This window comes from Embiotoca jacksoni, unplaced genomic scaffold (genome assembly GCF_022577435.1).
Source record: "Embiotoca jacksoni isolate LCO1_2020_lvr unplaced genomic scaffold, fEmbJac1.0.p SCAF_21, whole genome shotgun sequence".
Classification (NCBI taxonomy): domain Eukaryota; kingdom Metazoa; phylum Chordata; class Actinopteri; family Embiotocidae; genus Embiotoca; species Embiotoca jacksoni.
In genome coordinates, this window is record NW_027185352.1 from 3,767,045 (window position 1) to 3,779,740 (window position 12,696).

Genomic DNA, 12,696 nt, shown 5'->3' on the forward strand with positions numbered 1-12,696 from the left:
GTAGGTATGCAAACTTCACATTTCAGTATTTGCTTTGGTTTGGGAGTCACAGCTCATTATGTGTTTAGAACAGAAAACAAAACCAAAATATTGATATTTTTGTCATTCATTTTCCAAAAAATGAAACATTCAACAGTGCCTAATTCTACCTACTTTATCCTGAAAGGGGTAAAAGAGGGTGGAGCCTTTCGTAGCTGACTTTGTTTGAAGGCAGGGTAGCCTACTACCAGGACAGGACGCCAGTCCGTCACAGGGCCAACACATAAAAACAGAGAGACAGACATGCACGCTCACATTCACACCCACAGGCAAATTAGCCTCAATTAACCTTCACTTCAATTAACCTAACATTTAGTTTTTAGATAGTGTGAGGAAGCCAGAGTACCTGGAGACAACCCAAGCAGGCATGGGGAGAACATGCAAACTCCACACAGAAAAGCCCACAGCTCAGGTTCAGACCCAGGCTGTTCTTGTTGTGATGTGACAGTAACCACTCTCACCACTGCACCACCGCTCTAATTCTATGCAGCAGGAGGAACATGTCAGTCTAACTCACTGAACTACTCTCCATCATATTAATTGTCACAATCCTTGAAGCACAGGCTGAGGAGGAGGAGTGGCAGCAATCTTCCACTCAAGCTGGTCAATCAACCGTAGACCAGTTGGAACTCCTTAGAAAGCCTTACTCTCAGTCCCTCATGCCCAAACTGGAAAACATTGCATTTACCACATTATTAAACTCAATTGTCTTTTGCGAAACCCTAATAAATGCACATAGCTCAATGCACAGTGTGACAGCTCTTTTTTTATGACTCCATCTGTTAGTCTATCTTTCCAAATGACATTGGCGAGGTAAACAGTAGAAACTGATTGGCCAACACAGTGCCTTTGCAGACGTCACATTGTGTTTGGGTAAAAGTTGAGCGAGGGTTGAACTTTTTTGCAAGATAAGCCTTTTTTCTTTGGCTGAGCCCTTTGTGTTGGCAGCCATGCTGCATTACTGAGGTGGTCCAGTTCAGATGAATAAGGGAAGCTGCATTTTCACAATAAAGGTAGCCAAAGGAAGGTTGCCCAGATTTTCTTCTCTTCAGCTTGTCCTAAAGGACCCCTCAAAGTGTCCAGAAAGGTGATGTAAGCCCTCTACAGTGTTCTTGGTCTGCTCCTTCAAGGAAGCAGCTTTCCTGCTTGGAAAACCTCTCAAAGTTGGCATCCAGGAGGCTTCATCATTGGAGGCCCAAACCACCTAAAGTGATTCCTTTCAATTGTCATTCCTCCATTTCCCCCCCTGTGAAACAAACTTGTTTTCACATCCCTGTAACTCAGCTAACCTGTCAGCTGTGTGAGGTGTCATACATTTTGCTCTGAATTTTTATATTTACAACTTCTATAATATCTGGAGCATCTTGTCAGTAGACCATTGCCCTTCAGGGTTTAATAACATTTTTCTGACTCTGAAACACAGATATGAGCTTTTCCTCCACCACCAGCAGGATATGATGCGTGTCCAAAATATTCCTCAGCCACATTCCTGCCGCTATCATCCCACTCACACCGAGACAGACGCTATCAGCTGTGAGCGTGATGCCAGAGATACTCAGCACTCACACTGGTAATCTAATGATGCTAATGAAACAAAGAGGCCTGCAACGCCTCAGGCTCACCATTGGCCTGCTTCAGCTGATAACACAACCAATCACTTCGTGGCACTTTAAGCAGTCGGAGACCCTGCAGCCACAAACAGGACAGGAAATGTGCCAACGAGTCCCCTTATGAAGGTTTTGTATTTATCTGTCGGATATTATGGCCTTCATTTCCTTTTCATTGTATTTTGATTAAAACAAAGTTTAAGACTGCCTTCTTTGCCTGCTCGAGTTTTTGATTTTTCTATTGTGTCACTGGGCATTTGTGCGGGTGAATTAGCTAAATCTAAAACTCGAGTCAAACCAGAAGTCATGAATCCTCTGTAAGAACGATCTCATTATGCCGGCCTCCAATGTTGATCAGCGGATAATCATCCAGAAAAGACAAATAACGGCTGGGCTGAGAAGGAACTCAACATGCAGGATAACACTGTGATCTGTGTCTAATTCACTCAATGACAGCTGCGTATCAAAATTGTTATTGGCCACATTTCCTTTATATCTCTTTAACTCCCTGAGTGGTCACATATATCAGTAGTAGTGATAAAATAGTTACTGGTTTAATAATAAACCGGGGTAAAGTTCCCAATTTTTGGTAGTACCATTTCAAATGTATTGTTTAAACCCATTTTGTAATACAGCGCTTTGAAATGCTCACACTAAGCTATCCCCAACATCAATCAAAAGTTAGCAACAGTCTCCCAGACAGCACTCTGAGATTTGTCTGCCTTCTCAGAGGAATAAGTCTCAAGTGTGGTATTATTTTAGTTTTTAAAAGGGTGTCGAGGGAAACTTTAAGATGGTTACCCTGTCTGCAGATCATGCAGAAAGAAAATCACTGAATAGGGACAACACCATTGTCCCATCGCATTTGAAAACAGTTACGTAGTTTATTCATCCAATCATCATGTATTTTGTATGTATGTATGTATGTATATTTTCATGTTTCCAAAGTAGAAACACTACACATGCCTAAATAAGACTCATCTGGATTCATGTTTGCCTCATTGTAATTCATTTACTGTAATTATTCTCTCACGGCTCATTTGTATTTATGTTATATGCAAATTTAGCATGTGGTCACTGCATTTATAGTCCTGGAAATGTTATTTGTGTGATTGCAAATTAATTGTAAAATAAACCCCCCAAAAAACAAACAGCAGAGTTGTATTATTTCTTTAAAAAGATAAACTTTAACACTTTGTTTTAACATTTCTTACTTTGCTTTTAACTGAGTGACAGGGTTACTGTGTGTTTGGTTGGTTTCTTTTGTTATTCTTATGAAGTAATGTTGAACTGCATTTTGACAAGTAGTGTGTAATTATTGTTTTTATATTATGATTGCTACTGAGACCCAACTTCAAATCATAAATACCGGTTAGCTTAAAAGGATATTGTAAATGGTGTGTTTATGTGCGTCTGTGTGAGTCATTCTGCATGTTCTTTAGGTACAGAGCAGACGGTGGTCTAAAACACCTCAAGCTCTCCACAGAAACTTGTGAAAAATCCAGTAAGAACTCTAAAGCTGCAAAAACATCAAAAGCAGAAGCATTAACCGGATTACCATGAGCTGACAACAGTGGGATGTATAAGACTGCAGGTGTAAGACCTGGCTTCAGCTTCAGCCCCACATATGTATGTCGGGGGTCTTGTATAGATCAATACACAGGAAGAGACTGCCACAAGGGTCAAACAGTAAAAGCAGTAAAAGCAGCAGGAATATACTGAATCTTTACTGGACAAGCAGAACATAAAGACTTTGCTCTCAAGTAAAACATCAGACACATCTCAGGAGGTATTGTAATTAACTCTGGTCACGCAAAAAGTTTTCTTTTGCTGGAAGCTAATTTAGGTGTTTGACATTGGCGACCCTGTCTGACTGTTCCCTGAAGCCAGAATATAGGGTCACGATCAGCGAACGTCACAGGCTGATAACGGGACAGGTGATATTCCTTTTGTTAAGCAGGACCCCGGAGGTCCCCCGCGCTTAATTACACCTGGATTAATAAACTGATAAGCTTAATGAATCCTGACTGTCCGAACAGGTGAAAAGAGGCTAATGAAAGTAATTACCTTGCCTGATCTGTCTGTCAGAGGGCAAGCCGGTCCTAATTCAGACGATAAAACAAGGAATAAAACCCAGTGAGGAATGGAAATGAAATTTCCCATTTGTAAAACATTGTCCTCATGGACACATTAGCTGCATGGCTTAGTGAGAAGTTTATGAGGCGCTGAATGGGGAGGAACAATTTGACTTTGAAAGCAACAAAGCATTGTCATCCTCGAACGCTGACCTCAGCTGTTTCTATAACTCTAAGCAAACGGTACAGATAACCACCGACACACACACACACACACACACACACACACACACACACACACACACACACACACACACACACACACACACACACACACACACACACACACACACACACACACATTACGCATTTAGATAAAGTGTTGAACGATTGGTTCGCCAATATATATTTGACTTATCTGAGTGTCACTAGTGTTCGTTTGATCAATACCAAGCCTGTGGGGGCTGTTTAATTGGGTGGTGTGGTTGACGCTTGACTCAAAGTGTCACTGAAAGCAAAAGCCGAACCTGTGACTGTGTGTGGGCATGTCCCTGTACAATTCAACGCTGACATCATTTTCCTTCAGGAATCATGTCCTTCGCTGCCCTTCAGTCTATGTGTAATTGAAACACATGGATGTAGCTCAGCTGAGCGGTAACAAGAGGACTCGGGGGATTGTGTGTTTACCTTTTTTGGCTGACTGATATTTAAAAGATGTGAGTGGGTGACAGCTTAACACCCTTGACACCAGCAGTGGCTGTAAAAGCACTTTAGTGCCGGAACAAACTGAAATCTTCAGTTTTTCTATACATTATGCATAAGAGAGAAACACATAGCAGTACATCCACTCACATGTTCTGTAGTCCAAGGCATACATTACATAATGTTTGAATGCCCCTTTGTACTCTGAAGTTGTGAGTTGAGCTTTAAAAAAATATATTAAAACTGAACCAATCAGTGCTGCATATGGTAACTATAATTACCTCTGGTTTGGTGTTATTCAACTGTAGAAAGTTTTTGGATATCCAGTTTTTAGTTTTGGCAAAGCAGGACAAAATATGGGATACCAGGGTTTACCAGGACATTCGTGTAGCAATGTGGGGCAATATCATGTTTCTGCAATATTTACCCCAGAGTTGCATGTTCAGCGTTTCCCCAGAGTATGGAGCTGTAGCAGTGGAGGTGAAGCACCCCCACAACAAGAATTAGAATAAAATACAGGCCAGTTAGCTGCAAACAGTAGGTTATTGGTGACCTTAACTACAGCAATAGTCAGTGCTGTGTGGAGCAGAAACCAGTGACATTTTTCATTGTTATTCTGAAAAGAAATCATTGAGTGGAGAACATTTTTCTTTACATCTTCAATGCAAAAAGCAGCTTGGAGATGGGTCTAAAATGACTTAAAACAGAGGGCTTCTTTAAAAATGGGGTCAACAACCGTGTGCTTGAAATTGGAGGGAATAATACCTGTAGATAGCCTTCAATAGGGGCTGAAAAATTAGAACCAACCATGTAAAATACAGCTTTTAAAAACTAACAGTCTCAAGGGCAGCTGGGGGATTTAGAAAGTGCAACAGTGTGTACCAGAGTTAACAGAGATATTTATGATGCCAGTCTAGAGGAAGACATAACGTGCTGTGTGACTCCTCACTCTTCCCACTCCTCAAAAAAGGGCCAGCGGCACAGAATGAGTCAAAGATTAGAGTAGCAGTTTATTTAAAGTTTAGAGCTGAATAATATTAAAAGAAAAAAAAAATCTCTGGTTATCACTAAACCTCCTTTGCAAGACAAATTCTGGTTTACAAACAACAAAGTACAAACCAACAGATTCTAAAGATTCACAAGTCTATCACAGTCAACAGATTTACAACACAAACAAATTCTAAATTTCGAAAGGTTTTGTCTGCAACATAGAACTAGTTGCTGGCTATTTGTTGGAAGCAAGTGACCGCCACCAATTTCACCCATTGGTTTGTGAATGGCCATTTTGAATTAATTATGGATACATTTTCAAAAGGACCATGAGAGCCCTGATCAGAAAGAGTGAAACTAATGACATTCAATTCAATTTTATTTATGTGGTGCCAAAATCACAACACAAGTTATTTCAAGGCAACAATTCCCATATGAGTGACATCTAGGAGGAAAACAAAACACCTTCCCCTTTAACAGGAAGAAAAACCTTTAACAGTGGGAAGGAAAAACTCCCTTTTAACAGGTTGAAACCTCCAACAACCAGGCCCAGAGGTGGGCGGCAATCAACCAGCAGCCTCCACCAGTTGGGGTGAGGAGGGAGGAAGAGAGAAAAGAACAGCATAGAGATACAAGACAATAAACTCTTAGTGGGTCCAGTAACATGTAGACTAGAAACATGCCACCCTAGGGTCAGGGATAGCTGCAAAAACAAGCACTATGCGAGCGAGGAGAGCTGCATACATAGGGAAAACAAAACTATGGGATAGAGAAAGCGTAAAGGTAATGCGATGTAATAGTGATATGTAAATACAGGGATACTGAAATAGAAAGAGGAGAGGAACTCAGTGCATCATGGGAGGTCCCCCAGCAGCCTATAGGCCTATTACAGAATAATTAAAGGAGGACTCTGAGCCAATTGAACCAGCCATCACTATAAACTTTGTCAAATAGGAACGTTTTCAGCCTAATCTTAAGATTAGAGAGTTTCTGCCTCCTGAATTTAAGTGGGGAGTTAGTTTCACAGGAGAACCTGAGAGATGAAGGATCTGCCTCCCATTCTACTTCTGGAAAGTCTGGGAACCACGAGTGGGCCGACATGTGGTCTCTTCCATGATAACATCAATAATGACCTGTGGAAAAAAAAGAATGTTCTTCATGAAAGTTTACACTGTTAGGATGGGAGTCTGTTGGAGGCAGAACATTTTTGAAGCCAGTCCCTAGTGGCCCACAGCGGTATTGTGCTGTTTTATCACAGCTACACACACCAACAGACACACTGAGGGAAGGAGAGCAATATCTGCCACTTCATAACAAATATGCACCATATCACACATATCCATACAATGCTAAACAAATGACCCCAAAATATTTTACTGAATTGGAATAATGTTGATAGTGAGCAGGAGTCAAGCTCTGTGTTTAGTGTTAAAATAGTACTGGATGTATATTCTAATTTACTACAAAAGTATTTTTTTTTATTTGGTGGGCTTAATTGACTGGTTAGGCAGGGAAGAAATAATTTGTGATTTTGAAAAGAAATCTGAGAATGTTTAGCAATGAGATTGGAAAAATGGGTGTGCCTTACATCTTTTATTGCATGCTTGATAAGAGGACATTCAATTTTTTTAGTGTGACACAACATTTGTCCTTTTTCCATCTCTGCTCTGCCTTCATTCATACATTGTCTTTTTAGGTTTCTAAAATCTTTATTTGGCCATAGCAGAAAAGACAGTTTTAGCTTTTTATATTACATTGGAGCTACTAAATCTAATATGTTCACGCACTAATTAAAAACACTGACAACCTCATTAGTGGGGAGATCATTTTGTTCTCTGGAATTAAAATAATGGATTAGAGGTGATAAAAGCATGAACGAGACCAGGAACAGAGTGAATTAGTGTGGTGGGTTTGAGGTGAGGGGAGAGGAGTGTGATGTGGTCAGAGAAGGAGTCAACCATGTTTGCATCATCAACACACAAACCATGGGACAGCATAAGGTGAAGACTGTGAGTCCTTTGTCATGTCAGGGCTTTATAATAAATTGGGTTCAATTAAAAGTTTGACAAAATCAGAAGTCAAAGAGAGAGAGGCAACAAACATGAATATTAAAATCGCCACCAACAAGATCTTTGCCATGTTCAGATATAATGCCTGATGAAAGGTCTGAAAGTTCCTGATTGAAATCAGAAATGAGTTTAGGGTGATGATGATTCAGAACACATTTGAACCATATAATCATAGCAAAAATCCAGTGTAGCCTATAACTATATTAAGTAGACACTTTACCAGGTGAGGGGTTAGGTTTTCTCCGCTGCTCTCCCTCCCTCCATCTCTGTATCACTCCCCTATCTCTTTGTGTGTGTCTCACTCCGTACGAGGGTAAACACAACCTGCGTGTTTTTTGGTTACAACTCATCACTTGTCGGACCTCAAAAATTCAATGCTGATGGCCCTTATCAAAGAGAAACTCATTGATTTAGTGGTAGGACCTGCAGCTGACACGCTGATTTGGCTGTTTGGCTTCACTGTAGTGATGGAACTACAACTGGAGTGTCAGCATGCAGTGGGAATAAGTGACCTCTTTCACTTTTGCTGTGTTTAAATAGGGTCATGCTCACCATGTTCACGAGAAGACTTCATATAAATGCCCCCCTCTTGTGGCATTTACGACGTCCGAACACAACGTTTTTGTGATGCCCTGAGTTACCGAGTTCTGACATGTTTGCTGACGTTTACAGAAATAGACATATAGTTAAATTTTTGTTGAATGTTAAGCTTATTTATTGTAATTTTAGTCATGATAAGTTTTGCTTCGTAATTTAAACGATGGAAAATGTTGATGTTCCAATGGTCTCATCTTCATTATGTCTTTGCATTTCCTGCATTGCGTTATCCGCCTGCTAGTTTGCTAAATTGTTACCCTCTGTTTCTTCTGGATGCTGCCCATGTTGCTGTCGCTTAGCAGCTTCTCACAACCACTTGAATGACAAATATATGCCCATCACGACTTCCTGTTGTGACCACAAGCTCACAAGTTTCATTTGAATGCAGCAATTCATCACAAGCTTCTTTATGTTAGTTTTAGGTATAAAAAAATGCCTGCCTGGCACTAATCAGCTACTGTTGTGAAACCACACATTAGGATCATAAAGTCATTCTCTGAAAGAGTCCAAATGTAGTTTTACCTCCAAATAAAGTGGTTTATATAATCAGGCTAAATTCAGACTGATAACTGTCATTGAAAGGGTTGATATGATGATCTATTAATAAGTGTTAACTGTCATAGAAATTTTGCCATGTCACATCGTTATTTGGTGAATTAGCCCCGGACTGATATTCCAATGCAGTTAGTTCCTCCAAAAATATCATGTAAATTGGTTATTAATAACATTCACAATTTAATGACATAGATAATGAGGTTTAGAATTCATCCATATCTGTCACTCATATGTGGATTGTGTTTTGCTAATACGTTGTATTTGAAGAAGACAACAGCTTTTCCAAAAGAGTTGAAGAAAGTAATCACCGTCAATTATCATGATTAACTGAGTTATAATAAAATGATCAATAGATTTTTATTGTTTTCAACTGCCAGGATCGGTTTTGCCAACATCGAAGTGCCACTCAATTCGAGCCGGCCCCTAATAATCAACCAAATGTTAGTTGACCAAGTTTTCATTAGTTGCAGGAATGATAATGAGATGGAAAAAAATATACAAAACCACAATAACTCAGCATAAACAAGTAGCATCAAGGAAGCTACCATTTGAAATCGTATCTAAAAAGTGAATTACGCCTTTAACACCACAAACACCGTGAACCTTCACACTCTGATCGAGGAAGTAGCTTTTAAAGTAGATTTGCGGTCCAATCAAAAACGTAAAAGAAGAAGCAATGTCACCCTAGTTGATTCATTTTGCACGCTGTTTTTAAGTTTCTCCCCCACGACATCACAATTGTCACTCCCCACCACTCCTACTCACCGGATTTGTCTCCCTGCTGCTTCTTTCCGTTCCCCAATAATTTGTCAAAAACTTTGATGTGTGCTCTCTGCTCAACTTTCAGGTGTGTAAACTATCGCAGATGCACATGGTCCGCTGCTCACAAAAACATGTGTGGCTCAGGAACTGATGATAATGAAGCGACAACATCTTTACCAGTTACTTATTAGGGTTCTGCCTTTCTCCTGCTTCGTGCACGTTGCGGTGTTGTGCTCCGTGCATGCACACCGAGCAGCAGTCTAGCCTCTACCCTCGTAGCCAATGCACGTTTCTGTGGCCTATGACAAGATCACTTTAGTTGCACACTCTATTACATTGTTGAATTCCACTCTCACAAATCATGAATGTTCTTTGCAGCAGCGCTACAGCTAAGAATGATTTTTTTTGCTTTTGGGTAAACTGCACCTTTAAACTTACTCCTCAAAAGCCCAAGCACTGTCTTCATCTTCATATTTACTTTTGAGCACCATTATCTTATTTTTCCATTTCTCACAGAATGCCAATTAGATCTAGCTTGTTGAAGTTTGTGTTGCATAGCAACAACAGTGATGTAAGGCTCCTCACAGCCTTTGAGCTCCTGTTCTTTGTGTTTCTCATGGCACTCCCAGTTTTGCTTTGCACTCAACCGGGGAATAAAGTATACGATCAGAAAATGAGTTTACTAGTTAATGACGTCTGTAAATTCACTTCTTTTTTTTTTTTTTACCAGAACACAGAAGAACTGATTCACAGTCCTCTAATAAGGACTACAAAGCAGTGGCAAGAGATGACATGCTGTGTATATATCACCTCAGATAGTGACCCGACTGTGTGTCCCTAGCTTTGATATGCACCCCACCAGCAACATTGGATAAATAAAGGACTGCTAAATTGCCTAGTGATTGCTTTTTCGGCCCTCTGTCCTTTTCCATAAATGGGGTGTAAGTGTTCAGTGACACACAGCTCTACCTGACAGCTGTGGGTAATTCTCAAGCTCCGCCTGCCTTTTTCTCTCCTTACTGAGACAGAAGCTGAGAGTGAGTAAACACCAGTTGGTCTCTGTCATCTGGTCATAAGTGGATGGTTCAAAGTACAGTGCTGTGTTCCAAATGGTGGACTTGTGTACGAACACATGCTGTCAAGTATAGAAACATGCAGTGCACTACCATTAAGTAGTAATGGTAAATGGTCTGCACTTGTATAGCACTTATTGGTCTCAAAGTGCACACACCAATGGTGCAACAGGAGCAACTTGGGGTTCAGTGTCTTGCCCAAGTATACTTAGACATGTGGAGTTGAACCAACAACCTTCTGATTAGTGGCCAACCTGCTCTGCCATCTGAGCCACAGCTTCCCAAAGTATGAGGACGATGGAATCAAAATGGACCAAAATAGAAGTGTGAAACTCTGGACACTTTCCACTCTAAACGGTCGCCATCTTGGCTACATAGAGGAAGGGGGTGGGACCGCCGCCGTGAAGAATTTTAAAATAAAGGCTCTGAGGAAGCTGCAGCTGTTCCTGAACACCACAAAAAAGTGTTAATTTTTCACTGCTGCTGCTGGACAGAAGAATCAGCGTGTTTATTGAGGGCATGAAAACACGTCCATTTATGAGAAAAACAATTAAAGCTGCAGATATTTTGGTAGCTCATGTGTTCACACACTGAAGTCATTTCCAGTCCGGCAGTGAGTGGATTGAGACAACACTACTCTGACAATTTCAGCTCTTAACGCAAAACATTTGTATTCTGATTACATCACTACTCTCTTCTGGAATTGTATTTCTCTCTTGATTCCATTCCCCGTCTTCACACACACACACACACACACACACACACACACGCACGCACACACACACACACACACACACACACACACACACACACACACACACACACACACACACACACACACACACACAGCTTGAGTCGATGCCAACTGGAACAGGCCCAGATCATCATCTGAAGGCTCTTTGTGAGGTAAAGTTGCCACTCTCAAAGCGATTATGTTTCATTACAGAGGAAATGGGAGAACAGGGTTTCCTGGCGCCTCCAGATCAATAACCCCACCTTCCTCTCCGCAAACTTACACTCAGCTTTTCTCTCACGTCTGGGTGTGTTTTTGTCTGTTTATGAAAATGCTGAACCTCCTCTGAGAAGAAAGAATGATGATTATTGTTTATTCTTTGCTGGTATGTATTTATTTTTTCATGTTCATCGTCTCTTTTTATTTTCTTAACTCGTGAACTGATTTAATTTGTGATCCTGTGCATCTGTTGAGGTGTCATTAGCAGCAGCGGTTTTGTATGTGGTTGTAAGCAGAGTTGGCTAAAGGACCACAGTGACTCAGGGTTTGTTTTGTTGCTGCTTGTATCTCATCTGGTTTGTCCTGATCGTAGGATGTAAGCTGTGTCTGATACCAAGACCAAGCCTACTCTCTATCTTTAATATACTTTTGATCAAATTTAAGTGTTAAAATGCATTATATTTTCTACTAATATGATCTATATTGATTATTTCCTATAAAAGCTCAATTTAAAATTCTATACAGTAAGGATCTATAAGGTGAAAAAAATGCTTATGTGACAACAGAGCACATTAACAGGCGTCTAGTTAGTTTATGGCTGTTTGGCTGCATTTAAAACACAGCTATCTGAATTATTTACTGTACAGGGGAGGGGGCCGAGTGTGGGAGGCTTCTCTGCTGTAATTAGTGCTGTTCTTTAACCCAGCATATGGCTCATACCACTATTGAGTACATTAGAATTCATCTCTGAGACAGCTTCTGGCAATAATCCAGCGGATAATTAAGAGCAGTATAAATGGAATCTGTGAATTACAGCACCCACACCTTTTATTCTATATTAAACATCCATTTTCATACCCTCTTTAGTTTTTATCTCCCAGACATGAGATGACTAATGGATGCTGCTGAGCTAAATGCCTCAAAATTGTGGTTTAGACCAATGGTTCAAATTAGTATTTCCTGTTTAAAGCAGAAAGGGTAAAGAAACATAAACAATGAAGTGCACACCATCTTTTTCAGTTCGTGAAGACAGAAACGCGACAAAATGTTTCATGTGATGGGCTGAGATACTTGACAATTAAGCAGAAACACGCCCAAACATACACCGGATGAAGAATCTCTTTAATCACACGAAAATGTTACAGTCAGTAGTAAGACACATATTTAAATGACTGTTGTGTATTTATTTACAAACAAAGTGTATTTGACTTTTATTTCAAAAAAAGTTTTTTTTTAAAAATTACTTATGTACATCAACGCTGTGTCCTGTTTTGT